At 37.1% G+C, this 15,134-nt stretch overlaps 1 long non-coding RNA gene across 1 annotated transcript in view; it reads right to left on the bottom strand.

The window, feature by feature from the left end:
• LOC123383441 overlaps nucleotides 1–15,134 on the bottom strand; it is a 28,671-nt gene that overhangs the window by 12,675 nt on the left and 862 nt on the right. The window contains exons 2-3 of the long non-coding RNA XR_006593164.1: nucleotides 14,653–14,727; nucleotides 6,732–6,802 (exon numbers count right to left, since the gene is read on the bottom strand). This is a non-coding gene — a long non-coding RNA (uncharacterized LOC123383441). The remainder of the gene's footprint in view (nucleotides 1–6,731; nucleotides 6,803–14,652; nucleotides 14,728–15,134) is intronic.

Raw genomic sequence — 15,134 nt, 5'->3', positions numbered from 1 at the left:
CTATAATAAGTCTTTTGTAGGCAGCATATAAATGGATCTTGGGTGTTTTTTTTAATCCATTATGCTACCTTATGTCTTTTGTTTGGAGCATTTAGTCCATTTACATTCTGAGTGATTATTGAAAGATATGAATTTAGTGCCATTCTGTCACCTGTAGAGTTGGTGTTTCTGGTGATGTTATCTGGTCCTTTGTAGTCTTTGTTGCTTTGATCTTTATTTTTTTCCTCCAGAGAGTCCCCCTAAAAATTTCTTATAGGGCTGATTTAGTGATCATGAACCCCTTTAGTTAGTTAGTTTGTTTTTTGTCTTGGAAACTTTTTATCTCTTCCCTTATTCTGAATAACAGCCTTGCTGGATAAAGGATGCATGGCTGCATCTTTATCTGATTCAGCACGTTGAATATATTCTACCACTCCTTCCTTGCCTGCCAGATTTCAGTGAACAGGTCTGCTGCTAACCTTATATGTCTACCCTTGTAGCTTTAGAACTTTTTGTTCCTAACTGCTTTCAGAACCCTCTCTTCATCTTGTATTTTGCAAGTTTCACTATGATATGTCATGGTGTTGGTCTGTTTTTGTTGATTTTGAGAGGAGTTCTCTGTGCCTCTTGGACTTGAATGTCTGTTTCCTTCCCCAGATTAGGGAAGCTTTCAGCTATAATTTGTTCAAATAAACCTTCTTCCCCATTTTCCCACTATTCTTCTATTGGGACTCCTATAATACAGATATTGTTTCATTTAATGGAATCACTAAGTTCCCTAAGTCTCCCCTCATGATCTAATACTTCTCTTCCCCTCTTTTCAGCTTAATTATTTTCCATAATTTTATCTTCTATATTAACCACCCTTTCCTATGCTTCTTCAATCCTCACTTTTACTATATACAGTCAGGTTTGCATCTGGTACAACATTTTTTTAATTTATGCCTGACTAGCTTTTAGGTCTTTGATCTCTGGAGCAAGGGTTTCTCTGGTGTCTTCTATGCTTTCCTCAAGCCTAGCTAGTAGTCTTATGACTGTTGTTTTAAATTCTTGTAAGATATATTGCTTATATCTTTTTTGAGCAAGTCCCTGGCTGTGATTTCTTCTTGACATTTTTTTTTTATGGAGAATGCCTCCAACTTCTCATTTTGGTTAAGTTTCTGTCTTTTTTGTGTTTTAAAAGCTTGTTATGCTTCTTGCACCTGAGAGTAATGCTCTATTAAAAAGGGGTTATACACTGTCCAGGGCCTAGAATTTCAGTAAGTGTTTCTTATGTATGCTGTGTGAACTCTGTTTTGTTTTGGCTACTCGTTTCTACCGTCATTCCTCTGCAGAGCCCCTCCTTGATTGCAGTGTGGAAGGTATGGAGCTTTATCTAGGTGTGCTTTGGTTTGTTGGTTAGAATAAGCCTGGGAAAAGGGGGGGAAGCCTAATCCCAAAAAAGGTAAAAGTAAAGGGAATTAAAAAAACAGAGAATCAAAAAACTATAAGACTGATTCTAATTAAAAAGAAAAAAAATTGAAGTCTGATCCAAAAAGAAAAAGAGAAAATGAAATGAAACAAATAAGAAATTATATGCCTGATTCTAAAAGAAAAAAAGAAGAAAGGAGAAAAAAAGTAAGCCTCGTCCTATTCCCACCAGTACTGCAGGTGTCATTTTGAAGCACCTGGTTTTCAGTATACTTGGTGCATGTAAGGTGCTGCTTACGCTAGTCTTCTGGAAGAGAGGTCTGCTGTGTTGGCTCAGAGTCAGTCTTGCTCCAGTAAATAAGCAGTTGCCATGCTCAGGGGGTTTGGTTTAAGTGGGTCCCGCCTCCACTTGGGGTTGCTGTGCTGCTCTCTGAAGTCCCACCATGTTGGTGTTGGGGAGAAAATGGTGGCACTCCAATCTCCCATCCCCGGACAGGGGATCTCATACCCCTGCTGTTTAGTCAGCTCTCACAGAAAAGCATGGATAGTCAGCTCATCCTGTGCCACTGCTCTCCTGCATTTTTTCTTTGGCACTCAGCTGGGATTCAAAACTTGAAGTCTTAAAGGACCCAGCACAATGCGGACCCTACCCACCTCTACTCAAGATTAGAGCCTCTTCACGCTGTGTCTGAAGTCCTTTGTCCCAGAAAAACAGTCCCACGCCTATACAGTGCATGGTATCAATGGTGTAGCACCACTAAAAGCAGCAACAAGGTTATATTCCCTCTAGGTATGCCTCTGTGCCTGCTGATAAAAGGCTTCTTGTTGGAACCTACACGGTCTTGTGTCCTTGGAAAGGCAATATACCCTCTTCCAAAAGTACTCCAAGAAGGAGAATATTCTCCCCCGTGTAACCTGGAGATCCCTACAATGTGCTATGCACTCCTAGGCCAGCTCCCTACTTCTCCCCAGAGTGCATACCACAGGTCTGCTCCAGAGAAAGTCATGCACTTTAAAAATCCCCACTGTGTGCAAAAAGCATGTGACATTCAGTACTTCTCTCTCTAGTCTGTAGTCTAGAGAGGTTTTCCTCTTGTGCAAAGTGATGCCACACTCACTCAACTCCTCTATCTTTCTCTTCCTTTTGTCTCTCTTGGAAAGGGTTGCCTCCTCTTGATGGCACCACAGGTGTTCTCTGACCCAATTCACTTCCATGCACCTCGCACCTGCCATGCTGTCTCCTTCCAACCCAACTCCTTCTGCCAGTCCTCAGATCGATTTCCTGGGTGTTTCAAGTGATCTGACCTCAATACAGCTGTGTTTGAGGGCTGAGGAAAGCTCAAGTTCCTATTACTTCTCTGCCATCTTAACTCCTCCCTGAACAAATACTTCTTTAAGATAAGTACCAAATATAGAATTATTAATAATTCTTTACTTGGGATGCCCATCTCTCCTATACTATCTTTACCTCCTTAGTAAAGCCTTTTCTGATCTCCCCACTTTTATAAAGTATTGTTTGCTTCTTATCCTGATTTCCATACTATTTTGAACATATATCAATTATATCACATTTCAGACTACATAGGTACACCTATGTCTGTACTAGATTGTGAGTTCCTCAAAAACCAGAATCAAATATTTGTATCCTCAGTGACTAATGCAGTGGCTAGGCTCTGAGAAGTGTTCTATGAATATTTGTGGAACAAATTACTGTGAATTATAGTTGGGTTAATAATAATTATATTCCACTAGCATTGATTTCGTAGCTATTTCACAGTTGGGAGTCAAAATGGCACTATGTCCCAGGAAGAACTGAAAATTTAAAACTGTAAAACAGGAAATAAAACATAATTAATTTTCTATGTAACTAATTATATTAGCAAAAAAATTATGCTGAGATTTTGGTAATGAATTTCTGAACTAAGATGTAAAAATATAAATACTTGATAAAATAAAAATTAAAAGAACTGAAATGTAATTAAAAGAGCATAGGCTCTGTAATCAAATTCACCTGAATTTGAATTCTGACTTCACAATTACTAGCTAGAAGTTTGGGTCAAGGTGGCATAGTAGTAGGGGACCCTATGCTTATCTTGTTTCTCAAACACAGCTAGATAAATATCAAATAATTCTGAATACCCAGGAAACCAATCTGAGGACAGAGAACAAACTATACAACTAGGGGGAGAATAGAGGCCACATTAAGGAAGGTAGGAGGTGTAGAGATGTGATTTGGGGGAGAAAAGAATTATGAATGCTACAGAGGTGAGGATGCTCTGATCAGACAGAAAGAGAGAGAGAGAGCGACGGAGATCAGTGTGCAGGTGATTGCACAAGAAAAACACTTTCCCAAGACCATTGACTGGGAAAATGAGAAGGGCTGATTATTGCAAGTTTTTATAAGCAGTGGAGCTCAAAGTCTGACGTTCTTAGAAGTATGCTGGGGTGGAGCTTGTGGGCATAGTGGTATTCTGGTGGAGAAGGAAGGAAGAAACCCGGGAGCAGAGTGTGGTCCGAGGATCCCTAGAGTCACACTGGGAGAGACAGTTACCCTTCTTGGAGTGCATTTTGGAGAGATGGCACTGCCTCTCAGGGGACAAAATTGCTGGCGGGTGCCATTGAGCTGCCCCATTCATTAGCATAGACACAGAGGTACCTGCTGAGGGCAGGTAGCTTAGATGCCAGCTTTCTCTTGTGCTTCACCACAAATTCCAAGTCCCTGCATGTTTGTGTGATTGCCCTTCCAGCACAAAACAGCACCAGCCACAGCATGGTGAGATCTTCCTCCAGAGGATCAGCACAGGTCCACACCACACCAAGTCCCTCAAATTTGGAGTTTTGTAACCCACCCAGTGTGTCTGCGATAAAACACAGGAGCCCTGTGCTGCCGAGTGGGCAGATGGCTCAGACACAGACAGGGTGAAGGCAAGGATCTTGGGATCTCTGGGACACATGAAGGGAGATTATTCACTCTTCTGTGAGGGCTTCCTGAACAGTGGTGGGTAGAAATGCTCCTCTCTGGGTATGAGAGAGGGGGCTGACACCATTTTTATACCCTGACCAACAGCATGGACAGATTTCAGTGAGCAGCACAGCACCCACAGTGAAGGCTTCAGAATCTTACACCATGACCCATCCCCCTCTACTCGGCAGATGCTTTTTTAATAGATGCAGAAAAAAAATCATTTGACAAAATACAGCATCTATTCTTGAAAAATACCCTCAATAAAGTAGGGGTAGAGGGAACATACCTCAACATCATAAAGGCAATCTATGAAAGACCCAGTGCTAATATCAACCTCAATGAGGAAAAAGTAAGAGGTTTTCCTCTATGGTCAGAACAAAACTGGGATGTCGACTCTCAAAATTGTTATTTAGTATAGTACTGAAAGACCGAGCCTCAGTAATCAGACAACAAAAGAAAATAAAAGTCATCCAAATTGGCAAGGAATAAGTCAAACTTTCACTATTCTCAGATGCGTTGATACTCCATGTAGAAAGCCTCCACCAAAAATTGCTAGAACTGATGAATTCAGTAAAATCGCAGGATACAAAATCAACATACAGAAATCTGTTGCATCTCTATACACCAATAATGAAGACACAGAAATTTCAGGAATCAATCCCATTTTCAATTGTACCAAAAAACCATAAGAAGTATAGGAATAAACCTAACCAAAGAGGTAAAAGATCTATATTCTGAAAACTATAAAAGACTTATGAAAGAAATTTATGTTGACAAAAAGAGGGTAGCCTGGGTGGCTCGCTAAGTATCTGACTTTGGCTCCAGTCATCATCTCATGGCTTATGAATTTGAGCTTCACATCAGGCTCTGTGCTGACAACTCAGAGCCTGGAACCTGCTTCAGATTTTGCATCTCTGTCTCTCTCTGCCCCTTCCCTGCTCACACTCTGTATCTCTCTCTCTCTCTCTCAATATAAACATTTTTAAAAATTTCAAAATGACACAATGAAATGGACATACATTCCATGCTCATGGACTGGATGAATAAATCGTTAAAATGTCTCTACTACCCAAAGCAATCTACACATTTAATGCAATCCCCATCAATATACCACTAGCATTGAGAGACCTGGCTAGCTCCATCAATGGAGCAAATGACTCTTCATCTTAGGGCTGTGAGTTTCACCCCCACATTGGATGTAGAGTTTACTTAAAAATAAAAATCTTTTTGGGGTGCCTGGGTGGCTCAGTCAGTTAAGCATCCAACTTCAGCTCAGTTTATGATCTTGCAGTTTGTGGGTTCGAGCCCCACATCGGGCTCTGTGCTGACAGCTCAGAGCCTGGAGCCTGCTTTGGATTCTGTGTCTCCCTCTCTCTCTGTTCCTCCCCTGCTCACACTCTGTCTCTCTGTCTCTCTCAAAATAAATAAAATATTAAAATAAAATTTTAATAAAGTTAAAATATTTTTTAAAAGCTATTGAGAGACACTACAAATAAAAAGGTTACCACCAGAATTTTTCACAGAGCCAGAATAAGCAATCCTAAAATCTGTATGGAATCCCAATCGAGCCCCATGTATGGCTCTGAACTGGCAGAGCAGAGCCTGCTTGGGATTCTCTCTCTCTCTCTCTCTCTCTCTCTCTCCCTCCGTCCCTCCCCTGCTGGCTCTCTCTCTCTAAAAATAAGTAAACTTAAAAAAAAGAATGATATCTTGCCATTTCTAATGATGTGGATGGAGCTAGATTATATTATGCTAAGTGAAATAAGTCAGTGAGAGAAAGGCAAATACCATATGATTTCACTCAAATGTGGAACTTAAGAGACAGAACCGATGAACATAGGGGAAAGAATTAAAAAATGAGAGGGAGGCAAACCAAAAGAAATTACCAACTATAGAGAAAAACAGGTTTGCTGGAGGGGAGGTAGGTGGGGAATGGGCTAAATGCGTGATGGGTATTAAAGTACTTGTAATGAACACCTCCCATTGTATGTAAGTGATGAATCACTAAATTCTACTCCTAAAACCAATATTACACTTTTTGTTAACTAGCTAGAATTTAAATAAAAATTTGCAACAAAAACAAAGAAACAAATTATGACTGAAAAAACAATTATTAGCTATATCATTTGTAAAATAATCACCAGAAGTAACTCATATAACATGTAAATAGTTCCTAATACATAGTAAGCTTCCAATAAATGGTAGCTGTTCTTACTAATTTAATCTGGAGAAAACAGGGAATATTTTACTAATAATCACCAAATAGTGGCTCTGTGAAGGTCTGACCCAAGAGAAAAATATAAAAAGTCCATTTCCTCCTCTTTTCTCACTCCCATTCTCACCCCAAACTCTCCCATGAAAGCATTATGATCATTACCTTCCTTATGCCAAGAACCAATCTAAAACATAGCTGTTCTCTCTTCCTGAAGTTCCTGGTAAAGATCTTCCCTACAGAAGAAAATAAATCATTTTGTAATTCACACTTTTCTGATGGCAAGCATATAATTGTTTAGAATTAAAAAGTTTTTTTATCAAATTTCTACTGGGTTAGACTAAATCACAATAGTGTCAAGCCAGGAAAGTAATTAAGCAGAGAAGGTACACTGAGTCAGTATACTTTGTTGGAAAAATTACAGGCCAAAAGTTGAAATAGGAAACTTGATTTCTGTTCTTAACTTTGCTAATAACTTAGAAATCTTAGGTGAGTTGTTTTATTACTCTAGGTCTCAACTTCCTCACTTGTAGATGATAAATTCTATCCTGAAACAACTGGCCCAAATTTGGGGAAAAAAATAAAAAAGCTGTACCCCAACTCACTTCTTAAATGTATAAAGTCCAGACAACTGCACAAATATTTTACTATAAAAAGTGAAACTACATAATTTCCAGAGAGAAGTGTTAAAACATATGTTTATAATTTTGGAGGGAGGAAGTTCTTCTAAAAGAAAACACAAACAAGAAGTCATAAATAAAAAGTGATACAGCTACATAAAAACTTAAATCCTCTTTTGGAAAAATATACTTCTGTAAACATTTCAAAAGATGAAAGAGAAAAGTCACATAGAAAAATAACGCCCATGGGGCACCTACATGGTTAAATTGGTTGAGCGATATCTTGGGGCAAGTGACCTTGATTTCTGCTCGGGTCATGATCTCACAGTTTCTGGGTTTAAGCCCTGCATCAGGCTCCATGCTATTAGCACAGAGCCTGCTTTGATTCTCTCTCTCTCTTGAAATAAATAAACAAACTTTAAAAAAAGGCTTTAAAAAAAAGAAAACTAAAGGTTATGTTCAAATAATTCACAGAAAAAGAATACAAATGGCCATCAAACATACAAAAAAGTTGTTCAACTTCCTCACAATTAAAGACATATACATCAAAAGGAGATATTTTAGTCTATCCAACTGGTAAAAAATAATATATTTTAAAATACTAAATGCTGGTGAAGGCAAGGGAAGTGAACATTCCTCTGTGTTGGTGAGAGTGTAAAGTGGTGCTGCTCTCCAGTGCTAATTCTTGCTACAAGTCTCCGAAGCACTTTGTTTCAATCCTTCTCAGAGATACCCCTCTTCCAGTATTCCTAGTATCTGATTTGTCATCCTACAGACACATTTTAATCTGGAACACTGTGTGCAAATAGGTACATTGGTCTTGCTAACCCATCCCCTATCACCTCCTCCTTGAGGAACGTTCAAAGTTCCTTCAGTGTGGCTCCTTTCCTCTCTTCTACTCTTTGGGATCTCTTCCTTTCTGATAAGCAAGTTCCAAAAATTTTAAGAACCTAGCCAGTAAAATTCTCAAAGCATAACCATTAGCAACTGAGAAGAAGAAACACAAAGATTTGGATAATTCTTGAAATGGAAACAGAATACAAATTAATATATAAAGGAATTATCCTGCCACAGTTATTTAGTCATTTATTTAAGTAATTTCCACACCCAATGTGGGGCTCAAACTCATAACCTCAAGATCAAGAGTTATATGCTCTTCTGACTGAGCTAGCCAGGTGCCCCTTGCCACAGTTATTTTAAAGATAAAATTAAAATGGCTAAAATGTAATAGGATACTACTTTCTATGGGCAAAAGTTATCATAAACTTACAAAATAATATTTCTATTTTCAAGAGCTACAAAAACAATATTTTCACAGAACAAGTCATACCTCATGAACTAAAATAGCATGTATTTTATTACTTTTTAAAAATCTTCAATGTTGGGGCACCTGGGAGGCTCAGTCAGTTAAGCATCAGACTTGGGCTCAAGTCACGATCTCACAGTTCATAGTTCAAGCCCTGCATCGGGCCCTGTGCTGACAGCTCAGAGCCCGGAGCCTGCTTCAGATTCTGTGACTCCCTCTCTCTCTCTACCCCTCCCCCGCTCATGCTCTGTCTCCGTCTCTCAAAGATAAATAAACATTACATTTTTAAAAAATCTTCAATGTGGACTTTTTCCAGGAGAAATTAAGTGATGAATGGCAATTAATCTCATAATAAATTTAGAAGTGAATTAGAATATGAAAACAAAAGGAGACAGAAGGAATAATTCTATTTTCCCTTCAGTTTGAATCAGCAATGAATTCATATATGAAATAGACTAAATAATATAAACTATTTAATGAACATATTTAAAAATATTTTCTAGTTTGTATTTGGACAACACAACTCTGAAAGCAAGGGAAAATGTTCCAAAAATATATTTAGTTTATAGAAAATAATGAAAATATGTAAATGTAGATTTATACTATTATCATTAAAATGTATAAGAACTGAACATGCCCATTTGCTTGAATGGTTACTCACTTGAATAGAAAATATAATTTTCCAGTTTTAAATGTGTGGGAAATGAATGAAGTATGTCAGCTATTTAACAAATTGATCATAGATTGACTTAATAAAAAGAGGATAGGCATATGCACCCCAATGTTTATAGCAGTGTTATCAACAATAGCCGAATTATAGAAAGAGGCCAAACGTCCATCAACTGATGAATGAATAAAGAAAATGTGGTGTGTGTACACACACACACACACACACACACACACATACATACATACAGTGGAATATTACTCACCAATTCAAAAGAATGAAATCTTGCCATTTTCAATGATATGAATGGAGGTAGAGAGTGTTATTCTAAGTGAAATAAGTCAGTCAGAGAAAGACAAATATCATATGATTTCACTCATGTGTGGAATTTAAGAAACAAAACAGAGGAACATAGGGGAAGGGAAGGAAAAATAAGATAAAAACACAGAGGGAGACAAACCATAAGAGACTCTTAAAAACAGAAAACAAAGTGAGGGTTGCTGGAGGGGAAGAGGGTTGGGGTATGGGCTAAATGGGTGATGGACATTAGGGCACTTGTTGGGATGAGCAGTGGGTGTTGTATGTAAGTAACGAGTCACTAAATTCTACTTCTGAAGCCAATACTACATTCTATGTTAACTAACTTGAATTTATAAGAATAAAGAGAATAGAAACAAACAAAAAGAATGATTCTTTCAAAATGAAGTAAGGTAAGTAAGAAATAAGTAAATGTTTTCCACCATGTCCTTAGAATTTAAGAACACAAGAGATGTGTATGAATGATCTCCCAAAAAATGACTCTTAAGAGATATTTCTTAATGGATCTCCTCCAGGGGAACTTCTTTTCTCTCTTCCTCCCTGCACTCTTGCTTTGCTGTGTACTCGAAGGTATTTTCAGACTTAATACCATTATTGTACAGCTGTTTGTTCATTTATCCTCTTAATGGAATGTGCAGTTAGTGAGAACAACAGCATACATTGACAATTTCCCAAAAGAAAATCTACTTGAGTTCTACTACTTCATCAGAATATTTGTATGTACAGTTTGAAGATTGAAGCAAACTAGTTTTAACTTTTTTTATCACACTTTAGCTATGTTTAAATATGTGTAGATATTTATTTCAAGCAATTTACAATAAATTAAAAAATTTGGAGGTTATATGGTGCTTATTATAAAATAAGCTGATATGTAAGGCTCTAAGTGAGTGGATGAAAGCCTAAAACAGAGAGTAGGGGAAAAATCTCTAGTATGATGCAAAGTTAAGAGAATCCAGCATTTAACTTTAGCCTCTTATTAAAATGGTATCAGTTTACTATATCAAATATTTTTATTAGTGAAGAAGTTGGTTTCTTACACACAACATATTTGATAGGTTGCCACTATTTTCTCAGTGAAGGGTGATTGTTTGTAATCAACGCTCATTGATGGGACAGCTGAACTATACCAGAAAACTGATTTATCTTTTCTTGAAAATAGGCTGTAGTCTCATGTGGGCAATATGTGGCATTTATCAAATTTTTTTATTATTTTCTAATAAATTCTTGCTATAAATGTAACCAGCATTAGTGAGCTTTCTAAGGAGATAGAAAAAGCCTGAAGCATTAAAGCAAATTAAAATATAAAAAGCCAAAATATAATTGTTTTAAAGATGCCATTGTCTTAGTGTACCATAATATTCACACAAGTTGTAGAAGTCTCCCAAACTACATCTTAGTAGTTTATTAGCCATGGACTAATATTTATGCTTCTATAAGATAAGGCTGATGGTAGGAGCACCTGGGTGATTCAATTGGTTAAGCCTCTGACTCCTGGTTTCCACTCAGGTCATGATCTCACGGTCAGTGGATCTCTCTCTCTCCCTCTTCCTCTGTTCCTCCCCTGCTCCCACTCTGTCGCACTTTCTCTCTCAAAATAAATAAAAACTTTAACAAAAGATCAGGCTGATGGTAAAATATTAGAAAAAATAAGATTTTAAAACTCTTATATTTCATGCAAAAATACAAATTAAGTTTAATAGAATTTAGTAAATTTAAAGGAAACATAAGTCCTTATAGCTAAAGTAAAAAACTTTGGAACTCTTTTCAAGTAAATGAGGACACCTATGAGAAATGGAAAATTTTCAAATAACTTTTAGCCAACAGAAATACTTTCAAGTAAAATTACAGATGAGCTAAAAGTTATTCTAGAGTTTCAGCTAAGTGCTGTAATCAATCCAAGCAATTCCTCAGATCAATCTTCAACATGACTCAAAAATAAGTGCATTGATGTATTTGGCTCACTGTAGACTTACCATTTATTTTGCTCTTTGAAAATACCAACCAACAATATATTTAAAACAGAATTTTGGGGCGTCTGGGTGGCTCAGTCGGGTAAGCGTCCGACTTTGGCTCAGGTCATGATCTCACTGTTCCTGGGTTTGAGCCCCATGTCGGGCTCTGTGCTGACAGCTCAGAGCCTGGAGCCTGCTAAGGATTCTGTGTCTCCCTCTCTCTCTGCCCCTCCCCTGCTCATGCTCTGTCTCTCTCAAAAATAAACATTTACAAAATTTAATAAATAATAAAATACAATTTTAATTACATACTAAAAGTCTTACATCATTATTTGTTAGCAATAGTAGGTAGTTTTCTGATTTTTTCATTTTTTGTAAATATAATGGAAACAATAATGGTAATGGATGATGCCAAAATCAAAGATAATTTAATAGATAAAAGCAAATATCTTTTTACTAATCAATCAGTATTTTTGAGATCTCATTGCACATAAAGCAGTGCATACAGAAATACTTCTAATTATGTAACATATATATCATTCTAAACTATAAACAGGACATTTGAAGACCTCTTTTATCTTAACTACCTAGCACCCCTTTTCTCATAAATACATAATCTTAATATTCTCTTTTGGATTATCTTTCTCTGTTTAATGTTGGTTTCTTTCCTCTATAATTTTTCATATCTTTCTGTGTCTTTTCCCAATGGTTACCCAGTGGACATGCTAAAGTTTCTGTAGGTTTTTAGAGTGCTTGTAGGTATACTTAATACTCAGGGGAAATTAGAGAGTCCAGTGGAGAGTTGTCTAACAATCAACCTTTATAGTCAATAAACAATTGTAAAAGAGAAATAAGCCAATTTAATTTTAGAAAAACTGAGCCAAAAAAGTCTTAATTTGACAATTATACAAAGATTAAAGCCTTACTTAAAAATAATTTATCAATTTTAGAAAAATAGTTTTTAAAGTTAGTAAATTCATAGAAACTATGTAGAATATGATGTGCTGAGAAAATATTCAGGCAAGGCGAAATAAGTATATAAAATTTTAAATCAATGTGAAATTTTAGGACTGAATGGTTGGGAAAAATCAGGTTTGCTTGTGTCATATGAGTGGTACAATTTAAATTCTATAACATAATAAGAAAGCAGGATCTTTTAGGGCAGAAATGATTGGAGAAGGCTTTTGTCAAAGGGGTAATATTAGATTTGAATCTGACCAGTTTTGGTAGACATTTGATAGGCAAAGATATAACAGAATGGGTCTGTAGTACGAGATAATAATACAGCAAATGAAGAGTCTAGGGCAGGTTGGTTTGTATAAAAGGCCACCTGATTAATGATTAGAAAGAACATGGTATGTGGTAGGTCAAGAATTAGAGAACTATGTCACAATTAGAATATTTTTTATGCATGCATGACTATTTTTTCAATCTGATAAGACATAAATCACAGTTGCAACAAGTCAGACAGTAAGGAAGAAAAACTGACCAAAAAACAAAAATGCTGACAAACTTAAGAGGTATCTTAGATCTCACTGACTACACATTTGTGCTTTGCCTCAAAACTAAGCCTGACTTCCCAAGTCTTCACATGATCATTTGTTTCAGCCCACTTAGACTAGGCATTCTTTTCCCTAACAAGTACAAATATTTCTTGTATCTGCATTTGCTGTTAACAGTCTATTCAACAGTTCAGGGCCAAGTCAAATACCACCTTCTCAACAAAAATTTTCTCCAATGATCTGCCCTAAATGATAGTTCCCCTCTGTTATAATATCAAACTTAGATTGTACCACTCATATGATAAAGCAACCTTGATTTATAAATATGCATGCAACTGCTTGCTCTATTTTAAAAATTATAAAAATCCTAAGGGTAGAAACTATGTAATTTAACTTTGCATGCCAGAGAGTTTTGTCTTTTTACAGGTTAGTCTACAAAACCAAAATCCAATTCACAAAATAATGCTAAATACGAATTTGTTGAGTAAATGTGTTCCAGTGTTGCCACATTTTTCATTCCCTTCATGTTTTTTTTTCTTATCCTTTTGAGGCAATCCTCATTTTGTACCCAATTTTTATACTTACATTCTAACTCTTGGAACATAAAATGATTGAAAAATATCTAGGCTCGCTCAGTAATGTTTTCACCATAAGGGCAAAAAGAGGCCTCTAGAGGATCTAAGGATGATTCCAATAACTGTGGGCAAAGGAAGCAATATAAATGTCTTCTTAATTTACTTACTTGAATCAGAATACAATGAGATTGGAGAAGGGAAGTTGACTTGTAATCAAACAGTCTTATACTACTGGATCTGTTTAATTCCACAGTATAGATGGCTGGGGAAGAATGGGCAAAAATTTAAATGATGGGTTCTTCTGTTAGGCCATATTTTAGTTTGAGGGGATGCTTATGTATTATGTAACAGCTATGAATATTAAATTTTTAAACTGGTAATTCCAATTTTTTAGTACACATGAACACAAATGAAACTCCCCCTTTAGGTAGCTGTGCAAAATATTAATTTCCTTTTTAAATTAACCTTCCAGAATAAGGATTTGGGCTGTCGTTGGAGCACTTTTAAACCCAATTACATGTTACAACAACCAAAGTAAGGTACTCTGAGAAAGGGCTTCAGGACCTGGAATCTCCATTTCTACCCACAATTATCCCCATGTACAGTATTCGCCAATTCCCATCCCCACTCCCACAACCTTTAGGTCTCAGGAACTAACTTTGGAAGGCAGATAGAAGTCTCTCTTAGACGAGAAATCCACCTAAGGATGGGTTAAACTATGGTGAGGCTAAGGAGACACTATCCTTCAGCATAAAATGTAAGAACTGCAAAACTCAACAATGAAGATAAATACTTAATGCACTATTTTAAATATCTAAATTAATGTACCAAAGTCCATGATGAACAAAATATCAAAATTTTTCAAAAAGGATCCTACCCTGTGCTTGCATGACTCACCTCAATCGCCTCACCCTAATCTCAGTTTTGGGCCCATCCTTAAATTTTGTGGCACTGATGAGTGCCTTTTAATCACCTGATCCTAGTCCAGGCTCTGAGTCCTAAACACATTTTTGCATGGCACCTTCCTGAGTCCCTTCACTAAATGCTACCTTTGGATTCAAAATCCCTTGTATCAGCACTTTAACACTGGATAGACCTTTGTTACTACAAACTTAACTCGAGGTCCTATTCTTGGTGTATGCTTACCAAGTGGGATATCAGATGTCTGTGCCCTCAGGCTCTTCTGCTCTTCCAGCTCTCAGTTTTCTTTCAACTCTTCACCTGCAGGAGACGCAACATTTTGGCACCCTCCTCACATTTTAGCACCCTCCTCGTGCCAAGACCACAATACTGCTTTGATGGAAAGTTCCCACAACCAGAGAAACAGCTTCAGTCTTCTCTACTTTCTGAATCAATACTCCCCACCCCCCCCACCCCCCCGCAGTTCATCTCCATCCTCCTGCCAGAGGTAGAATGTGAAGACTGGAGCCTATACTAAACCCGGTCTCAAAAACCCTTTATCCCTGGAAATAAGTAAAAGTGGTGGTTTTGGAGACTGTGGAGAAAGCAACTGCTGTGACTTTCGCCTGTTATTACAACATAAAAGAAAAACAAAATGAAGACAACTCTGGCTTTCCCGCCAGTCTTAAGCTTGAGCATTTTGCACTTATCAAGTCCATGTGCTCCTC

This window comes from Felis catus, chromosome X, assembly GCF_018350175.1.
Source record: "Felis catus isolate Fca126 chromosome X, F.catus_Fca126_mat1.0, whole genome shotgun sequence".
NCBI classification, from domain to species: Eukaryota; Metazoa; Chordata; class Mammalia; order Carnivora; family Felidae; genus Felis; species Felis catus.
The sequence above is the reverse complement of the archived record's forward strand: the minus strand, read 5'-3'. Positions and strand labels throughout refer to the sequence as shown.